Below are 21245 nucleotides of genomic sequence, written 5' to 3' on the forward strand. Positions count from 1 at the left end.
CATGCCGTGAACCACAGCAGGCTGCAAGCCTGTAACCAAGGTGTCTCTGTGTGTGGAAAGAGCAAAGCCCAAGAGACTCCTCTGGGCATTGCAGGAGGTCAGTGCTGCTTGATGGTGGGCCTGAAGGAGCAGGGGGCACACTTTAAGGGTCCCCTACCAGGTGGATGTCCATGCCCCCGAGCACGAGGCTGGGCTCTCTGCACAGCCCCCCGAGGAGCCGTGGACGTGCCCATGTCACACAGCCCGTGCTCAGCAGCGCGCACATGCGGGGCAGGCAAGGCAGCTCCATGGGGAGGTGCAGCACAGGGCAGTCCTCTGCCCCAGGGTTTTGACACAACGCCTGCCTCTGCAGGGACTAAATGCTGCCAGGTAGCTTTCATGCGGGCCTACAGATCATTTCTGGTGGCTTCACATCTGCCCCAGGGGGATGCATGCTTTAATTCCCTGCCACACGTAGTCCTGCTGTGAGAGTCGCAGGGAGCACCACGCTGAGTGCTTTCTAGGGCTCCATAGGGTCTCCACGAACCACCCAGTGCCTCCCTCCCCACCTGCAGCCCCACAGCTCTTCCTCCCTGCCTCAACCACCGCCCGAGCTCCTCACACACACAGCCGGCCTGCCTCTGCCAGGACTGGGGGACGCTGGGGGTGCCAGCGCTCCCACAAGGTGCGTGGCAATGCCAGGTGCCCTTGGGGCTCCCCACGGCCTGCACCTCTTCCACCTCATCCCGCGGGCATTTGAACCGTGGGGCCTGGTTACACCTCAGTCAATTACTTCTCCAGCTCCTGGATAATTAGCTCCGAACAGCAGAAAATGAAAAGCAGCCTGGGGCTTGCCCTCTTACTGATGCAACAGCTTGCAGTGCTGAAATGAAAGCGTAAATGAGAGCGGCATAAAGGTGCGGGCCCACACTTCTGAGCCTGGAAAGCTATGTGCTGTTTGTACCGCTGGCGGGAGGCTGACTTGATGAATAAGTCAGCGTGTGCTCAAGTTTCCAAGGCTGAGCGTAGCCTATATCCCTTGGACGAAACCCATGCACACCTTCCCAGCCACAAACGGCAGTCCCAGAGAGCAGCTATGATGGTCATTTTGTTTCTGTTAGCAGCAGGAATATCCTTGGACAGAAGTCACCGTCTCTGTGGCAGGGTCACAGACCCAGCCTTGCCAAAACCACAGCAAAGTTGTTTAAAGCTGAGCGCTCCTCTCCCCGGAGCAACTCCCTGCCTCTGACACCAGTGGCTGTCAACTCATCTCTCTGTTGTCATACGAAAGAAGGAATAACAAGTGAAAACCACAAACCAGGGTGGCCTGGGAACATTTTGACAGCTTGACAAAGAAAAGCAGAGGAAGTTTCTACTTGTTTATACATTTTCAGATCTTAGAATAAAGATTTCTCTGAAAAAATGTCGTGACTTCCTCTAACCAGATGAAGAAAACAAGATGTCAACTTGTATCTCATCAGACTTTTCTGGCGTAAACGCTGAACCAGATATTAAAATGGATGATGCCATTCATTGAAAATAATGTCCCTTTTGTGAAGCACAACCTGCATTTAAACACATAGACTAAGCTAAGCCTACCAAAAGAACAGAGTGTACAGAAACCTCCAAACCACCCACTCAACCTCAAAGATGCAAAACAACCGAATCCACCGCGAGGAAAGCAGGCGGGGACGGCAGCCGAAGCCGCAGCAGCCACACAGAGGTGGCCGAAGGGCTGCACGAGCACGGCCCTGGATGCACGGTGCTGTGCCCCCGCAGAGCCCTTTTGGCAGATGCCAGGGTCCCAGCTCTAGGGGCAGCTGCTGAGAGCCGGACCCGCCGATGCACGTCGCACCCCCGCGGCCCCTCTGCCACCAGAGCTGACATCCCCGCCTGCCCCGCCACCCCGCAGAGGCACGGGACCAGCAGGACCTGCTCTGGCAGGTTCTGGGGACAGGAGTGACCTCTCCTGGAGACTGCCAGCCCTATGGTCCCGCTCCTGACACCTGCAGGAGCGCAGCCATGGACTCTGGTCACCTTCACTTTGCCCGACCACGAGAGAAGCCCCCAACAAACCCCTGCAGGCACCCAGGGCCGGCCGATGTCCCCCACGAAGCCCATCGTCTCACAGCAGGCAGCCTCAGCAGCGCTGCCAGCCCCCAGGAGAAAGAAATCCTTTGTATCGGGTTTGTATTTGGCACAGGCAGGATTATCTGATTATGAAGTGCTTTCTATTTTACATGGAGCCCTTTAAGCAGATGTTGATATATAAAATATTTAAACCTGCAGAGCCTATCCCGGTTAACCTGTCATAGCAGCAGGGTGAAATACAGAAAGGTGACTACAGAGGACAGTGACAAGTATTAAAAATAGAAAGCTAATTAGCCACATAATTACATAACTACAGAATAATTTGGGTTGGAAGAGACCTCTGGAAGTCATCACGTCCAAGCACCTTCCCAAAACAGGTCTGATTAGATCAGGTTGCTCAGGGATTTGTTCAGTTCAGCTCTAAGCATCTCCAGAGACAGAGATTCCCTCTTTTCTCCAGGAAACATGCATGATTTTTAACGGGAACCAGGTCTGATTAAAACACACTTGGTCCCATATTTGGTGAGATCTCCAGTTTATTTGATGAAGATCAATATATCAATATGTTTACCTTGTGGGGCATTTTGCAGCCTCGCCTGTCATTCTCATATGACAACAGCATTCTGCAAAATTGGTATTGCTCATAGGAAAGAGGTATCATTAAGAGTGATACAAAATTGGTGGGTTTGGAAAGACAAGGAGCACGCTCAGCTGTACAGACCTGTCTAGAAGATTGTCCCAGCATGACGAATTCATTTCTGCAATGTGGTCGTTAACACCCCCAAATCCAAACAGGGATTCTTCATACAGTGACAAAGGATGGCAATGGTTACAGGCATAGAGTGGGACACAGAATCTTGCAAAGCAGCATCTTTGAAAGGGATGGTTACGAACCTGACTCTACCCCAAGGTACTTCATGGTACACAGCCAGTTAAATGTGACCCCCTAACATGGTACTTTTGCTAGGAGAAGCGTGATTCTTGGATGTACAATCCCATAATAGTAGAGAGGTGGTATTACCTCGGCATACTGTGCTATCAGAACAGCAGCAGGAACTGCTGCATTACATTGAAACACTGTGAGGCTTCGTGTCAGCGGTAAGAAAAAAAATCAACAACAACAAAAAAACAGAAATTGTGAAGGGTTCAGAAAAGAGCTACAAGAACGATTCAGCATCTGGAAAACATTTCTAGTGAGAAACTTACGAAGGTCAATCCAAGTTTATCCAACAGAAGGTCAAAAGATGACTTGAGCACTGTCCGTAATTACCAGTGCAAGAAGAAATGATTAATATTAGGGCTCTTTAATCAGGCAGAGAGGAAAAAAACACAACAGGAATTTAATTTGATGCGGTGGTTGGAAACAGAAGCTAAGCAAATTCAGATGAAATACAGGGTGCACTATTTAACAAAAGCCATTAACCATTAGAGCAATTTACCTAGAGATGCAATAGAGTTTCCATAATTTGAAGTCTTGAAGTAAAGACTCAACAGTCTTTTTTTTTTAAAGATACATTTTAACTCAAGAAACGTTGAAGCAGAAATTATTGAGTGAGATTCATTGTCAGAACAGATAAAGTCCCCTCTGGTCTTAAAAATATGAAAAGCACCCAGGAACAATGATGATGACCTCCGAAACTGCTGAAAGATATCAGAGCAAATTCTGCTGGGTTACAGAAGAAGTTTATAGAATCATTAGAAGTTATTGTTAAAAAGTGTGAAATCTTATTTGTAAAAACCATGATTCCTTTAAAAAAGACAAAAAATCCAGTGAGAAAAATCCAAAAAGTGTTTTGTGCAGCTGCCAACAACTGAAGGAAAGAGAAAGGCCATTGGTAGAAAATGAAAGAGGGGACACAGAGCAGAATTGCTTTTCTGCATAAATTGATCATACGTCCAAAACAAAGTAAATCCATACTTATTTTGGTGCAACTGAGAGCAGCAGCTGGCCTCTCTTTTAATGAGGAAAGTCATGGTTTTTTACTCTCATGAAATCACACACAGAAAGGCGTAAAACCACCGTCCGCAGACTGCTGAAAGCCTATGGGTACGCCCTGCCCGGTGTTGGGAAGCTGGCCTTGGGCCCTGTGGTACTGTCTTCGCAGAGGCTTTGCGGGTGCCGAGCAGCACCAGAGCAGCCGCCGCAGTGGCCGCTTTGTGCCAGTGCCAGGGCTAACTCCCAGCTGCAGGCAGGGGAGCGCCAGGCGGGCTGGCAGAGCGATCACCCGGGAAGCGCGCTGTTTTGATGTGAAACCAGATGGTGTTTCAGCCGTGTTTTGCCTTGAGATTTCTGGGTTCGTTCAGATCTAGAAAACTCAGGAGGAGGCAAACCATAAGCAGACAAAAACAAATGCAGGCAGCGAACAAAAAAAGTTTGCAGGAGAGCCCCTCGCGCGCAGCCCTGGGAGGGACATGCCCTCGTGCCTGCCCACGCTGGGACGGGGCAGAGGAGCCGTGCCGTCAGTGGGGACACGCAGACAGCGGGAGATTTACAGACCCGGCTCCTCAGACAGATGGGAAAGGAAACAGGAACTCAAAACAGAATAATGCTTTGCAGAAGATTTTTTTTTTTCTAAAATAAATCCCAAACAACCACCAGCTGGTTCTCATTTCAGCCTGCAGATGAGCAGATTTCCAGCCAAAAAGCAGCGGCAGATGCCTGGATGCTGCTCTGTGGGAAGCAGAGGGGTGACCATCCACACCAGCCTCAGCCCCCAGACCTCGGCCGAGGAGGCTGCACCAGCCCGCTCTCACGCACTGGTGCAAGGAGCCCGTTGTCTGCAGGGAGCTCGCACCCCTCTGAAGAGTCATCAGAGCAGCCAGGGGCGCAGTCCCCTTGGTCATGGCCTTGGGCTACTGCTGGCAGCATTTTGGCAGCCTCCTGCTCACGTGGCTGCTCCCCAGCCTCAGTTAGTGCTCACAGGACACCTAGCCCTGCTGAATTACCCCTCCACAGCACTGCCTTGGTGCCAGAAGCAGGGCACTGTTGTGGGATGGGAGCTCTGCAAACTGCTCAGTGCTGTTTTATATGGCCAACGCACAAAAGAAAGCAGCTGAGGGCAGTAGGCTCTGGAAGCAGGTGAGAAGGTGGCACCTTCCTCCATGCAGAGCCAAAGGCTAAAACCTCTCTATTCCAGAGGGAGGGAATGCCCCCCAGACCAGCTCTGTGCAGGTGCTGCTATGCTTGCTCTGAGAGCGTCACCATTTTGGCTTCAAAACATTTTGTACCCCAGGAGCCCACCAGACACCGCCCCGTCAGCCAAAGCCAAGGGCTCCTAGCCTGGGAGCCTCTGCAGTTACAGAGGTCCTGGAGCGACCCTCCACAGCCCATCCCACCTCACAGCCTGTGCTGTCCAAGACACCCTCCAGGTCCCCAAAGCCCCCCTAGACAGCTGCCATGTCCCAAGGTGATGCCACAGGGAGGAAGGATCAGGATTCAGGGAAGCAGCACAGCACTGGCCAGGAGGCACAAAGACTTACCCCTCCTCACAGCTGTTGCAGAGCTTGCAAACCCCTCTCTCCAAGCAGATGTTTACAGGGGGGCAATTAGTGGTAGCAGAACCTTCGTTTCCTACAGCTCTTAAGAGGTGGCAGCAGCTGGGTTGAGGCTGGGATGGGGGCACCTGTGTCTGTGCTGCAGAGGCAATCACCTCCTCCTCCTTTTCCTCTGAACCCTGGCCCACCGTTCCTGGGCACCAGGGGGGTTATTTTACACCTGCTGGAGCTGGGGTGAAATGAGGAGAGGCAGCGCAGGTAGGAATCAGCATGGCAGGTTCAGTCACCGTCTCTCATGGGGGCCTGCCAACCATTCCCACTGGTCCCACAGTCAGCATCCTTCAGGGCTGACCTAGCTCACAAGCTTCCTGGGCTGGATGCCACGTGAATTTGTATATAAAACAGAGGGAGAGCATGTACACGCTTTACATAAACAGCTTTTGGAGCGAGGAACTCTACCACGGTTAACGTATCCTCAGGTCAGCTGGAGTTGTTGTTACAATTGCAAATGGCTTAAGTACGGCTCTTCACATCCAGGAATTTGTGTTTTAAATATCTTCAAGGTATCACGCACAAACACATCACTACATAAACAGTACACACGCCTCAGTACCCGTGTATTATGTGGTTACATTCACCTCTCGCTCTCTTGGTCAATGGTCCTCTAAAAGCCTGCGCGCCTTCCAGCCACCCTGTGCAAAGAGCAGCCCAGACTTGCTAATGGCTCATTAGCTCCTCGTGACAAACCAGAATTGATTAGCTCTGTGTGGTTATGGAGAAGCTGGTTATGGGCTCTTTGAGACTAAATAGTGCCATTTCCCCAACAGGTCCTGCCACCTGGATGGAAAGCTGGTGAACGTGGTGAGGGAGAGGGTCACGGAGGAAATCGGGAGGAGCAGACAGTAATTCTTGCACTTGTTTTTGAGATGGACTAAAAATAGAGGCTCTTGAACCTGTTTCACTGTAAGAAGCCTGCATAATTCAGGCAAGTTTTACCAGTAAATTGCAGCTATAAAGCCAAATCCCTGCAGCCTTAAAAGGTCTCTTGAAGCCAATCCAGAAAAGTGTGCTGCCCAAGTGCCTGTTATGAGAGGGTGAAGGAGGAGGGGGTGGGAAAGCAAATGCCCAGGGAAGCAGCCTGGGGCTGGTGAGGAAAGAACAAACTTTGCCCCCAGCCTCTGCACTGTGCCTGTGACAGCACATTCCAGTGCTCGGGGCAAAAGGGAGTCCTCTGCTTGCTCATCTCAGAGCTGCCACCCCCAGTACATGCACACAGCGTGTACTGCCTGCTGCCAAGGGAATTTCAGGAAATAACGAGGAGGGATCTGCGCTTGCAGCACTGCAAGCCTCTTAAGAGAAGTTCTGTACCTGGTTTTGTAAAAGTGTCCAAAGACAAAACCAATCCTTTGCGTTTGCAAAAAAAAAAACCACCTACCATACCCAGTCCCAAACACACATCCATCACCCCTCTGGCTGCTCAGGTGACAGCTCCCCTTCATCCCTGTGGGTGCCAGGAGCTGGCACTCTTCCTCCACCCTCTCCTGCCCTCTTCTCTGCCTTTCTCTCCCTGGATTCCTTAAGCCCCTGCTCGCTTCCTGCTTCCTCCTCATAGTCTCCTCTCAGCATTTTCCTCCCGCAGAAAACGATGTAGCCAAGGGTGAGCCCTGGCAAAGCTCATCCCCTTCTCGTTTGGCCTGTGTGGAGTTTCCCTGTGTGTTACTCAGTTTTAATTCACTCACTATCAGCTCCAGATGTGCAGGGATACAAACCTCCTTCTACTCCAAATGCTTAATGTATTACTTAAGTGCGGTGTCATACATGTCCCTATCACAGGGTGGAGAGCAACACCTATCTCTGAAAATACAGGTGCGAGCACATAGCTGAGGCAGGATGAGGAAACAGGCTTATTCCCTGGTCAAAAGCACCGGGGTGCTTTTAGGAGTGAGGAGGATGCTCTGCAGCAAACTGCACGGGAGCAGCTCCGTCCCCAGCTGTGACCAGCCACTGGTGTTTCAGCTCAGCCCTGCTGCTAGGACCAGACGGCCCCTTCCTCCTCTCCTGAGAGGAGGCGCCTTCCCCTCCACTCGCATGGGGGCTATTTATTGCAGCGGCATGCCCAGGGCAGTGCGGGGAGCAGCCGAGGCGGGGGGCCAGCAGCAGCCGCCTCCCCATGGGCTGCAGGCACTGTTCCCACTATCCCCCCTTGCCCTCAGTCCACACTGGGGGATGTGCAAGGGGAAACAGTACCAGCGTTGCCCTCCCAGGACCGTGGCAGAGCTGTTCACAGGATGCAGATCAGGCTTTTCAATTGAAGACCCCAACTAGAGATAACTGGGGGAGCAGGGGCAGGGAAAGCGAGCGCGGTGCCATTTGGCAGAGCAAAGCCCTTCCAGCTCCACGCTAAATGAATCGGTGTTCAGGCAGCGGGCAGGAGCACCCCGCTGTGAGTCAGCCTGTGCTCTTCCCGCAGCCAAGCCTAAAGGCTTCCCACTCGACAGCCAAAGATATGTCCGTGGAAACAAAGAGTGAAGCAGAGCTGACAGGGGCTGGGAGGTGAGGCTGACGTTTAGCTTTTGCTTGGGTCCTTAGAAAAACATCTTAAAGTGCTTCACGGAAAAGTGTAACCACCCTGCTGGAGTTGGGGGGTTGTCACACAACGGGTGAGACACGTTTACTGGTGTTTTTCAGGCAATGAAATGCCCAGGTCACAGGACCCTGACAGCACACCGATGCGAGGTCAACACAAGGCACGCATATGGTCCAGTCAGCCTTTGGACTTGTAATAAATAAAAACATGCCAGCTGCTCACCTCCAGCCAGGTGTCCTTTCCTCTCTCACAGCCAGGGACAACAGGGAGACGACTGGCTAATTGCAGGTTGGTTTCCATCCACACGTTAACATATCTGGTCAGTTATGCTACTACCAGGCTTTACCCTATTTAAGACACAAAGAAAGCAGAATTTAGCAGCATGATGTCATTTCCCCTATCATCCTGAAGTGTTTACCCTGACTGGCAAAACATGCGAATTTTGCACATTGGAAAACATGCAGTTGGGTCTCAGGTGGCAGCTGAGAGAGAAATATTAACTTTACCTTCGTATTCTTGGTGGAGTACATCAATTTCCCTCAGCATAGCCAAGAATTTCTAACTATTATGCTGTTCGGCCAGGATCATGGCTCCAAAATCGCCTTAAACATCACACGCCCAACAGACTTTCTGTGTAGAGCTTGCTCATGCCCTCCTGACCTGAATTTCAGATGCCCTGGTCTTGAACACTGAGATATCAACAGGTTAAGACCAGATCAAGTGGTCTTCAGAGTCACTCTGACAAATGGCGAAGGACGGCAAGACATCACAAACGTAGCAACATTTTCCTTAATTTCTCCTTCATCAACCCCTATCAGGCACCAGGATATCTCATGCTATCTCCATCCTCCTGTCAGCTGTTTTCCTTCGCCTGTCACCTCCTGTCCGTGGACATCAGGCAGTAGGCCACCACACATATGATTCTTAAGACGCTTTAATTTTGTACTGGTGAAAGATTACAGCCCCAGAGCCTGAGACTGAGCAGTAGGGCAAATTGCCCAGATGCTTCCCATTATCAAAATGGCTTCAGGGAAAGTGGGAATTTAATCTTCATGGCCTGCTCCACATGTGCTTCCCTGGGAATGCCAATTAGTGTTCAATAGGGCATTTTCTAAAATACCACTTTGAACAGTCTGTGAACTCAGCAAAGATCGTGAAGGCTCTGCAGACCGTCGAGCGGCCATGGGATGGCTGTTAGCGAGGATTTTTGGGCACAGCTAGCCAGGGTCACGTTCTCACCACTGACCCAGAAATGAGTGGCTCTGTAACCTTTTCCCAGCCCTGCTTCTTGCCTCCTAATGACTGCTAAATTGAATCTGAAAACATCAACACTGGTGACAGGAACAAGAGCTCTGGTTCCTGGGAACAAGTGTTGATGACAGGGGAATCACTGGCTGCAAGCAACACGCTGGTTCCTGGGCTCTGCTCCATCAGATGAATGTTTCCTTATTATGTCCCCAAAATCTCCTGGGCAGGGGAACATGCAGTAGAAGCACAGTCAGTTATTTTTCAGAGACTTTCCCCTCTGGGCTGTCAAAGATCTGAAGGAGCTGGCAACCAGCCCATGCTTATTCTGATAAATGCTATTTGCAACTAAAAATGGATTAAAATAACCTCTGAGAGCTTGTCTGAAGGGGAACAAGCAGTCTTGTTTAGTGATGCCATTAGAAGGAAGAGGTGGAGAGAACTATTCTAAGGCTGCTTATTTTTGGGTTTCACCCCACTTCGTCATTTGCCCTGACCAAAGCAGAACGAGGTGACTATAATTAGCACTTGGGGCACTGTCAATGGGAGCAGCAAACAGGCCCTGGCCAAAATTCAGACTCGAGGCTCCTCCAGCTCTTCGTCCCCTTTCCCTTCCTTGCTCCGTCTGCTTCGGGTGGCAGGTGGGTTCGGAGGCAGCACTTCGCTGTGGGGAACCACACCACACCTACCGAGCAGGCGTGCTACTTACCAGGACTTCAGTGTAGCTGGGAAGTGGAAAACCTGTCCTCCTGCAGCCTGTCCCGGGGCAGTCCCAGAATTTCAGGTATTGCTAGTACTAACGCTGCTCCAAAGGTGGGAAGGTTAGTAGCACTTCATAGCCACAGCCTCCTGTGACCCGCCATACCTTGCACCTCCACGTACTTACATTTTTGCACCGCAAGACTTCTGCTTTACACATTCATTGGTCAAAAAGAGATTCGTATTACAAATAAGGAATTAACAACGTATACCTGTGGATTTAACGAATCACAAAGAAACGTGCAATATTTTCCCTTGAAAGCATCATGCGTTACTGTAAGGAACTTGCAATGTAGTAGGTGTTCATTTCACACATCATCATAATCCTCACCTTTCTCTGACAAATGTTTTCTGAAATGATCCTGTGCACAGTCCTCCTTCTGACATAAATCTGCAGCTTGTGGATCTCTGCGCTGGAGTTCATGCTTGTTTGCTCCACTGACTGATGTACTGCAATCCTTCCAAAAGGGCCTTCTGACTTGAAATCTTCTTTTTTTAAAGGATGGGCACAGGCAGGTGCGTGCTAAAGTGCCATATTGCCACACAGGTACTCGAAGTCCAGGGGATCACAGCACAGACGAACTGCAGATGTCACATCCAGACTCCCTGCTTGGATACCCACCATAACCCTGGTATAAAGAACAAGAAGTACAAAATGTGGTTGGTTTTCCATTGCTTTTCAGTTAACTGAAATAAACTTCTGGAAGGGCGCGGTTCGTAAAATGGGTAGATATAAAAAGTTGTTTCAAAAACTGTTTGAAACCCATCATCAAACATTGATGGTATGCTGAGGTGTGTCATCCAAAGGGGCCGTAACCAAACAATTTTTCATCCAACAAACGGTGCTTCCTGCATCAGATGTCCTAAGAACCTGCTCCAGCTGCCACGGCTGTGAATCTACTGGGGCTGTGTGATTTCTGCACGCATCTTCTGCTCCTGGGGGACAGCACAAGCTGCTGCTCCCCCTTACTCTTTGGCTCAAAGAATGTGACACTGAGGTTTAACATCAGCAGTAATAAACTTGGTCTTGCAGATGGCACAAAAATTAGCTGGGTAAATAAGAACACTGGCAATAGGCAAACAAACTGAACTGCTATTGTAGCACATGATTTTCATGATGGAGCTTCTAGGAAATGCTTCTCAAGGACAAGATTATCACGCATTAGGAAAAAAAAAGGCACCTACAAATACCCACCTCACCTTCAACAGACACAAACACTCTGTTCCCCCCAGCCCTCAGACCATCAGCCATCACCGTGAGAAAAGAGCTACGGTGCCTCTCCTCCAGTGGGGCCCCTGTGCTCCCAAATGCCTCCCTCAGATATGAGGTTGTTAGAAAGTCATGAATAGCTTGTAATAGTAGATGCATTTCCCCTCTCTTTTCCCAGTCTACAGAGAATGCTGAAATCCCATTTCCAAGCTTTTTCTTTCCATAGACAGGAAGCGTGGAAAGTGTTACAGAAGCAAAAAGCAGAGGTCCTTGCCAGACCAGAGGCTTCCAGGAGCCAAGACAGTAAAAAAAATAAAATAAAAGCATCCCCAAGTTGCAGGAGATTTACCACGGCCCTGCAGGGGCAGGGACTGGGGCAGAGCTGCGTTACCGTGCCGTGAGGTACCGCGAGCATGGGACTGGGCAGGGCACCAGCCCAGAGCCCTTCAAGGCAAAGCATCCCCGAGGGACACCGCTGTCACTGGAGGACAGAGCGAGTGGCAGAAGCGGGAGGACGACCTTCTGCAGAAATGTCCCCGCTGCAGGCCAGCCCCCGCCTGTCCCCGTGCAGCTGGCAGGTCTCACCTCAGAGGGCTTCCGCAGCAAGGAGACAGGGCGAGGAGTCGGTGGCAAGAAATGCATAGCAAGGGGAATGTTCTGAGAGAGGCTAAAAATAGAGCTCTGACCCTGCTCGTTTATATATAGCCAGGTCTATACGTGTGCTGGCTGGCTGCAAGGCACCATATGGGCAAAGACGTCCTGCGATGCTGACAAAGAGCTGAAAGAGCAAAACTGCCCGGTGCAGCAGCCAGGCAGCCCCGAAACGGGCAGAAGCGGCAGCACAAAGTCTCATCGAGGTGGTCCTGACCTGGCAGCAGGGCACAGACCCCAGGAGCAACTTCTGGCTCATGGCTGGCAGCTGGGCTGCACCAAAGCAAACCCTTTCCTCTCGTCCCGCTGCCTCAAAGCGCTCACTGCAGGCTGGCACTTCATCCAGCCCTGTGTTGCTTGGGATTTTATCATCGTATCTCAAAATGCATTTATCACTATCCTTAAATCCTCTCCTTTGGCTTTGCACAAGACTCTCAGCTTCTACTCTGAGAAGAAAACACATTTCTGCTCCACTCAGCACTGGTGAGGCCACTCCTGGAGTACTGCGTCCAGGCCTGGGCCCCCAGTATGAGAGAGATCTGGGTGTACTAGAGAGCAATCTGGTGTAAGGACAACCAAGACGACGAAGGGATGGGAGCACCTCTTACAGGTGAGGATGAGAGCTGGGGCTGCTCAGCCTGGAAAAGAGAAGACCCGTCAATGTGTGTAAATACCTGAAGGGAGGATGCAAAAATGATGGAGCCAGGCTCTATTCCGTGGTGCCCAGTGACAGAACAAGAGGCAATGGGCACAAACTGGAACACAACAGGTTCCAGGTAAACACCAGGCAGCGCTTCTGTGCTGTGTGGGTAAGGGAGCACAGGCACGGGTTGCCCAGAGGTTGTGGAGTTTCCATCCTTGGATCTTCTAAAGCTGCCTGGACACGGCCCTGGGCAGCCTGCTCCTGATGGTCCTGCTTGAGCAGGGCTGGACCAGATGGACCAGAGGTCCCTGCCAGCCTCAGCCACTCTGTGGTTTTAGTCCTCCTGTGTACAGAAAGTGCTTGAGACTATTGACCCAGTTGCACTCAAGAGGATTCAGGCTGAAACTGGAAACAAGGAAAAGGAACCAAAATGCATTTTTTGTTTAGTCTCAAAACTGCTTTTTGGCACGTAATTCGTGTTTCTTACAGCCTGGAAGTCGTGGCTCAGCTCTCAGTGGGGAGTGGGGCCTCTCAGTTGGCCTCTGAGCTCTCTATGCAGAAGTCAGCCACATGCCTGATCCTGTTACACCAGGATAACGCTCTGGTTTTAAAAGCCAGCAGGATCACTAATCTCAAAGACCTGCACCTTCCCTCAAAATCACATTGCCCCTAAGGGGTGTGCCACAGCCCTCCGTTGGCTGAGACCAATGAGTAAAACTTCCACTGTCTGGTCTCATAGCTGGAGGACAGCCAGGAGGTCGGGCCAGCCCCTCTGAGACAACCAGAAGCTTGGCTGCCATGGAGAGCTGAGAATCTATAAGTTTAAAGTGTTTAAGTTTAAGTTACAGGAGTTACAGGCTCCTACAGATGTAGTGGGTCCTTTTTTTGGATTTAGGCCTTCAAGATAGGAAGTGCTGGCTTGGGGGTGGATGTTCAGCCTTAGCTTTGCCCTCTGAGCACCAGCTGTACAACAGACTCAATATCCTGCAGTGACATGACTAACTCTGTTGCCTGCCCTAAGCAGAAACCTAAACAGAAAAATGGATAATGAAAATTAAAAGGAAAACATATAAAAATGCATAAATAAAATTAATATAGCTATATAACAAGTAAATAATGAACCTAATTACAGGACAACAGCTCCCAGACCCACCTCTCTCTGGGATCCTGCTCTCTGAGGCCATGCCATGACTAATCAGCCTGCCCAGAGCTGAGCAAGTGGAGCATCCCACACCCACAGTGCAGCTCTGGCACAGCCCTGCGGCCCATGCCAGGGATAGAGAGAGCTGCTGTCCCTGGACCACGGTAACCCTGAGAGGTGACACGGCCCGGGGCCATGCCAAAAGCTTCTGCCACCCCACACGGGTGGGCACACTGCTGCCACTGCTGCGGAAACCCCAGCCAGGTGCCACAGGCATGCAGCGAGGTGCGGGATGGCTCGGATGGGCACAGTGCACATCAGTGTCAATTCCCCACAGCTGGCCTCTGACACCTCCGAATTAACTCCCCCTGCCTTGGCTTCCTACCCAGGGGAAAAGCCCCGAAGCAGACTCCTGGAAGACGTCACATCCAGCCCCAGCCTGATACCCCAGGTTTTTCCACCACAGGAGGACACCAAGCGCATCACGGGCGCACACTGCCATGGCTGGCACGCAGCCCTTGGGACAGCAGGCACAGCAGGCAGGGATGGGAGGCTCTTGCAAAAACTGGAAAAACCCATCATGGCAGAACTAAAGCCAAGCCTTAGATCTGCCATGCACTGCCCTGGCTGCACCGTGCACCTCCAAAACTAGTATTTGACTTTATTGCTAAAGACACAAAGATATGTGGGTTCCCACTGCATGAAGAGCATGTTCTTCTCGGTGCCTATCAGTAGCCCTCAAGCAGAAATCCCTCCTCTAAAAGCCTTTTTGGATCCCCCTCTGGTGGAACCTGACCTGCAAGGAGCTGCAGGTTTCTGCATGGGTCTCCAGGGAGCACTACATGAGGGAGAGCTGCTGGCTGCTGAACAACACAGCCAGGTCACTGGGACACGTGGAAGGGGTTAACATGCACCGTTCTCCAATCTGACACTGCTTTTTCTGCCTGCCTTAGCCTTCCTGATGGGACAAATCATACCATCGTGCTCCCTCCAGCAAAAAACCTTCTCAAAATGCTCAGGTTTTTGAGGGACGAATAACACTTACCTCACTTGGCCCCTTCAGCCTTAAACATCTGAGCACCAACAGTCAGTATCCCAAAATAGTGCACGGTAATTCTGCTCTGATTTTGTTCCTCAGGAGGGGAGCAGAGCAGCCATGGGGTGATTATGCTGAGAACAATGCCTTTGGGTTTCCTGCTCTTTACTTTCCAGCTCAAGAGCCATAAAGGCATTTACTCACCTCTCCAGTCTCCCTCCAGGACCAGGATGGCTGCTGGCAGCCACCTGCACGCTGGGGCTCACAGCCCTGCTGTGCCAGAGGCTCTGGGAACAGGCAGAGGTCCTGCCCCTGCCTCAGCCTCCTCGGGCAGAGCCAGTACCCCACCACACACCTTTACAGCAACACCAAAACTCCTCGTTTGAGGGCTATCTGTGCTATTGTTAATATGGTTTTCAGCTTTGAGGACAGCACACCCGTGTGTTGCACACAGAACCCCAAGTGCACACCTCCAGGCAGCACGCGGCACCGCGTGAGGTTGGGGCAAGCCTTGGCGCATCATTTTCCTCCGCAGCCGGCTCTGGCTGCAGAGGTCCCAGCCTAAAAGGAGGCTCTGTGCAGAGCTGGCAGCTCTCTCTGCGGCATGGGCCAGCTGACCCAGCTCCAGCAGCAAAGCCACCCAGCAGCACGCCCGGCTTCAGGGCCACGGCCAGGACATGGGGCTCTGGGTCTGCTGGCTGGAGGTGCTCAGAAGAGAGATGGCGTGGTGGGAGCAGCTGGGGCTGGGACTGTGCTGACGGTGCTAGGTGAGCAAGACACAGAGGGCAGAGCTTCTCCTGGGTGGTGACCAGGCTACAGCATCCCTGTGGGCAGGCAGGGATGGGGCACGGTGGGGGGTGATGGCGCTCACAGGCTCCCCTGCTCACACGCTGTCAGGTCCTTGGTCCTCCTGCCCGCAACAAGGGGCCCTACCACTTCCTTAGCATAACAGCATTAAATAAAAGGTCTTAGCAATGCATATAAAAAGTCTGAAGACTCTGACAGGGGCACTTGAACAGGTTTTATGGCAGCAATTTAAAAGGTCACCTCTGGCAGCTGCCTCCGCTGATGTGCGGCACCACACGCCTCCTCCCGTCCCTCTGCTTTCGTGCTCGCCCGCCGGTGTCTGGCTGAAATCAGCGGCAGCTTCTGGAGTTCGACAGGAAAAGAGGCAGAAGTGATCCCCTCCTGGCAAAAGAAACCCAAAATTTCAAAATGTGATTTTTGCCCTTGCTGGGAGCTTGGTGGCTCCTCACCCAGACAGCCCATGTGGTGCTCCCACCCCATCAGATGCTGGGGCAGCTGCTGGACAAGCACTGTGAGCGGGACGCAGCTGCGAGGTCTGCTTTTGGACCTGCTCTACCAGCAAGCAGAGGGAGATGGTGAAAATCACACTTGTTTTGACAAGCTGCTGAGGAGGAGGCCAGGTCTGACACGCTGTCCCACTTGAGCTTGCATCAGGCCAAAGGAGAGATAGCAAAATGGAAAATGTGAATCTGCTGGGCTCATAGAGGCAAGCAGGCTGCGTGCTGTAAATCAGGTTTGTAAGTGCAAGAAAGACTGGGGCAGGCAGTGCAAGCATTAAGTAGAGTTATGGCTCTCTCTGAAGCCTGTTCACTTTGGGACGACAGCAAGGAGGAGCAGAACAGGGTGTGACGGATGGAGTGCACTGCGGTGGGGATCTCTGCCGGTTTTGTTCAGCCGGGAACACCAACCAACAGCTTCGCAAACAAAAACGTGCTTGGGGAAGGCTGAGCTAAGCATCACCTCAACCATATTTTCAGGAGCACGGCCCAAAGTGGCAGCTTTCCGTGTGCAGCAGCCCTGGTCTCAAGGTGGCCCTGACCCACCGCCCCCCTGCACAGGCTGCAGCCCCCTCCTCACGTGTGCTGGAGGCCTCCAGCTCCGGTGTCTGCACCCTTGTTGTCACCGTACCCCTGGTGTCACCATACCCCTGGTGTCACCGTACCCCTGGTGTCACCGTACCCCGTGCACGTAGTGCAGGCCAGGCCGTGACATGCAGCACCGCTCTCTGTCAGAGCACAGACACCAGCCCAAGGGCTGGTCCTTGGTGGCGGACACAGACAGAAAAGCACGCTGTATTTAAAAAATACCTCCTCCTGCCGAGGATGGAACAATCTGGAAACAAACTGAGCCAGGCCAGGAGGGGCCTGCAGGGGGACAACCCCTCTGCCCCAGGGGGAGGAGGAGCAGGTGGCCGCAGCATGGCCCCGCTGTTTTTTAAACCTGTGGGCCCTGACAGGAGCACTAACAACGTAGGAGGCTAACTCAGCCAGCACCAAGGGCACGGCTGAGGCTGGAAAGCCTGCAGCAAGACCCCTGTTGGGGCCAAGGCATCCAGCAACACCAGCAGGCCTCCAGAGCCCCGTGGGCTGCATCCAGCCCGGCCGCGGGGCTCGGCCAAGAACTTGCAGACGTGCGTGTGCTTATTTGTGTGGGAAGCGGGGGCATCGCACCGTGTCAGGAGCTTCCCGTTCGTCCTACGTGAGCTCCAAACGTACTCAACAGAAATAGGCACTGCACATTTGGTAACAGCGGGGAAAAAAAGCACAATCCCGGCTTTTCACGCACAATCCCGGTCTACCTGTTATTATTGTCTGGGTTCCAGCAGTGGACCCAGAGCCAAAGTCTGTGGTGATTTATCCCTCGCTCGGTATAATTCCATTAACTGAGTGGAGTTATTTAGTCATTGCAAAATTTGGCCAAATTATTTTTGTTTAGGCACTCATTTTATTTTTGTAACCGTGCCCCCTGAAACGCTAACCCTCCAGCCTGTAACCATTTCCTCTAGCAGGACCAACATGACATTTGGAAAGGACTCATATGCCAGCACCCGACTTCTCCTGCTTTATTTAGCTATGTTCTGGAGGCAGCGCTGGTGCTCGCTTCAAGATCAGCCTTCATGTGTTTATGCATGAATTAAGCAGAGGGCAGGAGATAAAGCACACATCCATAGGGACACAGACATGGAAGGACGGACGAGGAGCGAAATCTCTACTTTGTGCTTATAAAGCTGAATTTCCAGTCTCTTACAAGCACCCAGACCAGCCAGCACACACACAAACCCACGCACTGAGTGCTCTGCCCAGACAGGGCGCAGGCAGGGCTCGCGGACAGGACAGACAGACGGACAGACTTTGCCTTGTAGTGCAGCGGCAGGCTGCTGCAGGGCAGAACCTGCACATCACCCAGGAGCACCCGCCTGGCTGCTGGGGAGCCTGTCCCCATCCCTGTCCCTGTCCCCACAGGACTGCAGGATGGCAGATCCACACAAACCTCCCTGCGAGCAATCTGCCGGGCTGCTTTCTGAGCAGGCCACATCCACAGCATCCTTTGGCAGGGAATTGTGTGCTTCTGTTATTTATTGTGCAATAAAAATATTTCCTCTTGTTTGTCCTAAACCTGCTGTCTGATAGCTCGTATGGTGCTTCAGCTCTTGTATTGTCAGAAAGTAATAACAAGTTCCTCACCGATCTCTCAAAGTGTTCACGAGGTCCTGCATCTCTCCCCTGTTCTCATTTGATTTTCTGAACTGGATGGTCCTACACTATTGCATCTCCATCCTGCAACAGGTAGTTTTATATATACTTTTTTTGAAATACTTTTTTGGGAAATAACTCGACCTACACAGATAATTCAAGATACCAGAGCACTGTGGTTTTAGATTGCTGACAGGTTAAGATCTGAATTGTTTTGCTCTTGGTTTCTTCCCTAATAATGCTCAACATTCCCACCTCTTAATCCTTGCTGAGAAGCAAACCGACGTGAAACTATCCACAATGACTCCAGCATCTCTTTCACTACCAATAATAACTGCTATTTTAGAGTAGTTTGTGTTGAATGTATAATCAAATATACATAGTTATAGGGTCATGTAGAATGCACTTAGTTTTCCTGATACCACCTTATCCTCCTGGATGGTTCATTCTCATCCCCATTCAGAAGGACAGCCAAAGACTTTCTAGTCAGCTTTTCTTTCTATGTGTTTGGAAAAGTTCATATCAGAAGAAGTTTCTAGCCTTTTACAAGCCATTCTTCAAAATCTTTTTTAAGCATGTCTTATTATGATTTCACATTTAGCATCCCAGCATTTATGATGCCTCCAGTTTTGCCTCTTTGGACATGATTTATGCTTTTTTTTGCAGGATATATTTTACTTCCAATAATATTCTATCTACTATTTAACTATGTTAGCTATTTTTATTCATTTTGAAAAGTCTCTCTGGTGGTTAAATTTATCATAGACTCCTCATATCCAGAGTCTGGATATCTGCAAGCCTTTTTTACTCTTTTCCTTTTAATTTTCATCTTTGAAGCTACTTCTTTACAGTAGAGGATGGAGGGAGGAAGTTTCACCCTAGAAAGCCAGGAAATTTGAGTGTTCCCTCATGTGAAGCCCCCCTTCCTCCCAGGTCCAGACTCCCATCTGTGCTGGCAGAATAAGCCCTTTCCGAGTGTGGAAGCGCCAGGGGGTCCCTGCATAGAGGTGAGCCACCAGGCTCTGGTCCCTGAGCTTGGGAATAGGACCCCTGAGAAGGCCACATGCAAGCTCAGCAAAGAGTAAATACTGTTCATCAGCCTCCCCAGCCTGAAATCCTAAAGCTAATCCTGCATCTAAAACTAAGCAGAAATCTGGGCAATCCTGCCATTTCCCTGCTCTGCCCGCTTGTCTCCACAATAAAAATACACAGGGACTCTTCACCCAGGAGTAAACATGCACATATAGACATAGTCATAAAACAAATAACTAAACCCCTAAAACTGGTGGATTGGTTATTTTGGGCCGATCTTCTGGGAAGAGGAGGAGCTGCTTGATAAGTCTAACAGTCATTTTGGGAAACAAACAGATATGTCACAGAAAAACATCGATAGGTTTCTTAACTAGGATAAGCGGGCAGCATTTCACCTCGTTTGGTTGGATCCCAGGGGTGCCTGACCTCAGGCGTGCTCCTGGTGGAAGGTGACCGAATGCAGGCTGTGCCGTGTGCCTCCCTTCGCCCTGAGGATGGCTGTTTTCAAGTTATTCCCTTCTCCCTTCCCCTCCTGCCTCTCCCCGTGCCGATGGTGCTGCTCCAGCAGCTCCATCCCCTGCAGCCCTGCCCTGTCTACCATCAGTGAAGGCACTGAGCCACATCCTTCCCTGTTTCTGCCCCTTTGAGAGCACCTGCAAGCCATGCGGGTCCCTGTGCTGTCACCCTGTGCCCCACTGGAACCGCTGGCACATGTCCCCAGCCAAAACACACGTCCCTAGCCAAAACACACGTCCCTGGCTGAAACACCTATCCCCAGCCAAAACACGCCAGCCACGTTGGTGCTGCCAATACGCAGCTGAAACGTGACCAGCTCAGCTCGGCAGCAGTTGTTTAAGAGAAAGCGTGAGCTCAACGCTACCTTTCCTACACCGTGTCACTCAAGGAACAGCGAGAAAGCCGTGCTGCCTCGCTGGGTTTCCCCTGAGAGGCTGGGGGAGCAGCGCCCGAGCTCCCTCAGCCATCGGAGGCTGCTGCGAAAAGAGCCTGAAATGGGTCTTTAACGATCAAGGGCAGGACCTCCAGATATTTCTCAAAGGGAAAACACAGACTTGCCAGAAGCCGGGATTAAAAGTAACAAGCACATAAACATCTTTCATGCAGCTCTGTGCTAGCCAAGAGCTGTTTCACAGGCGGGCTGTGTTCCCTCCCTCCCTCCCTGCCTTTTCGCCAGGCCCCGTCCCTCCTGCCCAAGAAAGGTCATTTTCTTCACAGGCAGAGGGAAGAAAATCTTCCACAACAACAGGGTCTTAAATCAAGCCGAGGAAGAAAACTTCCCCTTCACCAGCTCCTAATAAATAACTTCAACCTCCTCGATGCAAATGCTTCCAAACAAAGAATCCCTGTTCGCGACAGAGTCGTAAATTATCGCGGCGGATCTTGTTTTGTTTGAAATCGGACCCAAGCGGACCTCGCCTGGGTTTCAAAGCAAGCAAGTCTTCTGGTGGGGACCCCAGCTCCCCGCTGCCCACCTCCAGCCACCAGCCCCAGGTCAGGGCTCTGCAGGGCTGTGCAGAGCCCAGGAGCGCGCTGGGCGCCGCGGAGCACGGGCTCGGACGCTTCGTGCCGGTCCGTGCACGTGCTCAGGAACATCAGCACATAGCCCGAGTTCCTGGGGGACAGCGCCGGGGCACGGCCGGACCAAAGCCAGCCTCACACGAGCACAGCCAAAATCAGGAGCTGACCCCCTGCTATTTACAGCACGTTCGCTCACACGGTGCGCCTAAGCGCATGATGACCCAGTTCACACGTTTCATAGCCTTCAGGCTGGTGCTCCAGAAGCGGTTATGTGACTCTGCCACCGCAGTTACTGGTTACACAGCTTTGAGGCATGGTCCCTCGTCCCCTGGCACCAGTT

General features: G+C 51.6%; 1 protein-coding gene and 1 long non-coding RNA gene across 5 annotated transcripts in view; one reads left to right on the plus strand and one right to left on the minus strand.

Annotated features, from left to right (window-relative positions):
• The window catches only part of ACCS (1-aminocyclopropane-1-carboxylate synthase homolog (inactive)), a 70227-nt gene that overhangs the window by 37674 nt on the left and 11308 nt on the right, over positions 1-21245 (minus strand). For 2 of the 4 annotated variants that reach the window (XM_080594577.1, XM_080594576.1), the window contains exons 3-5: positions 15885-16025; positions 10488-10785; positions 8375-8499 (exon numbers count right to left, since the gene is read on the minus strand). The gene's annotated coding sequence lies outside the window, so the exon portion shown is untranslated. Of the gene's footprint in view, positions 1-5550; positions 5686-8374; positions 8500-10487; positions 10786-15884; positions 16026-21245 lie in introns of those variants that run through there. The other 2 variants (XM_080594575.1, XM_080594578.1) reach the window with 2 other exon arrangements.
• LOC308196105 lies at positions 5936-6995 on the plus strand. Its single transcript, XR_013952092.1, has 2 exons — positions 5936-6044; positions 6393-6995. It is a non-coding gene; the product is annotated as an uncharacterized lncRNA (long non-coding RNA).

The sequence above is a fragment of the Anser brachyrhynchus genome (genome assembly GCF_964034855.1).
Source record: "Anser brachyrhynchus genome assembly, chromosome: 5".
Classification (NCBI taxonomy): Eukaryota; Metazoa; Chordata; class Aves; order Anseriformes; family Anatidae; genus Anser; species Anser brachyrhynchus.